This window comes from Arachis hypogaea, chromosome 3, assembly GCF_003086295.3.
Source record: "Arachis hypogaea cultivar Tifrunner chromosome 3, arahy.Tifrunner.gnm2.J5K5, whole genome shotgun sequence".
In the NCBI taxonomy this organism is placed as follows: Eukaryota; Viridiplantae; Streptophyta; class Magnoliopsida; order Fabales; family Fabaceae; genus Arachis; species Arachis hypogaea.
Genome location: NC_092038.1, coordinates 26,271,471 through 26,272,881, shown reverse-complemented (window position 1 = coordinate 26,272,881; position 1,411 = coordinate 26,271,471). Strand labels below are relative to the sequence as shown.

The window sequence follows — 1,411 nt, the reverse complement described above, 5'->3', positions numbered from 1 at the left end:
TGTTTCCATAGGGTTCTCCCATGTAATTCACCTTTTCCATTGAAAGGTTCTCAGGATCATAAGCTTCTTCTTCAGATGAAGCGTCCTTAGCACTGCCTGGTGCAGCTTGCATTCCAGATAGACTCTGAGAAATCATATTGACTTGCTGAGTCAATATTTTTTTCTGAGCCAGCATGGCATTCAGAGTATCAATCTCAAGAACTCCTTTCTTTTGATTCGTCCCATTTTTCACAGGATTCCTTTCAGAAGTGTACATGAATTGGTTATTTGCAACCATTTCAATGAGTTATTGAGCTTCTGCAGGCGTCTTCTTCAGATGAAGAGATCCTCCAGCAGAGCTATCCAATGACATCTTGGACAGTTCAGACAGGCCATCATAGAAGATACCTATGATGCTCCATTCAGAAAGCATGTTAGACGGACACTTTCTGATCAATTGTTTGTATCTTTCCCAAGCTTCATAGAGGGATTCACCTTCCTTCTGTCTGAAGGTTTGGACTTCCACTCTAAACTTACTCAATTTTTGAGGTGGAAAGAACTTTGCCAAGAAGGCATTGACTAGCTTTTCCCAAGAGTTTAGGCTTTCTTTAGGTTGTGAATCCAACCATATCCTAGCTCTGTCTCTTACAGCAAAAGGGAATAGCATAAGTCTATAGACCTCAGGGTCAACCCCATTGGTCTTGACAGTGTCACAGATTTGCAAGAATTCAGCTAAAAACTGATGAGGATCTTCCAATGGAAGTCCATGGAACTTGCAATTCTGTTGCATTAGAGAAACTAATTGAGGCTTAAGCTCAAAGTTGTTTGCTCCAATGGCAGGGATAGAGATACTTCTCCCATAGAAGTCGGGAGTAGGTGCAGTAAAGTCACCCAGCACCTTCCTTGCATTGTTGGCATTGTTGTTGTTTTCGGCTGCCATGTCTTCTTCTTGTTTGAAGATTTCTGTTAGGTCCTCTACAGAGAGTTGTGCTTTAGCTTCTCTTAGCTTTCGCTTCAAGGTCCTTTCAGGTTCAGAGTCAGCCTCAACAAGAATGCTTTTGTCTTTGCTCTTGCTCATATAAAAGAGAAGAGAACAAGAAAATATGGAATCCTCTATGTCACAGTATAGAGATTCCTTGAAGTGTCAGAGGAAGAGAAAAATATAAGGAAGAGGTAGAAGAATTCAAACTTAGAAAGATAGAGTTCGAATTGTGCATTGATGAGGAGTGTTAGTCCATAAATAGAAGGATGTGAGAAGAGGGGAAGAAATTTTCGAAAATTAAAGTGAATTAATTAAAAGAAATTTTGAAAAAAAAATGATAATTGATTTTCAAAAACTAAGATTGAGAAAGAAATAAAGTAATTTTTGAAAAAGATTTTGAAATTAGAAATTAAAGAGATATGATTGAAAACTATTTTGAAAAAGATGTGA

General features: G+C 38.1%; 1 non-coding gene across 1 annotated transcript; it reads left to right on the top strand.

Moving 5' to 3' along the window:
- Nucleotides 1-410: 410 nt before the first annotated feature.
- On the top strand, nt 411-514 carry LOC112793431 (small nucleolar RNA R71). Its single transcript, XR_003198122.1, has one exon. It is a non-coding gene; the product is annotated as a small nucleolar RNA R71 (small nucleolar RNA).
- The last annotated feature ends 897 nt before the right edge of the window (nt 515-1,411 follow it).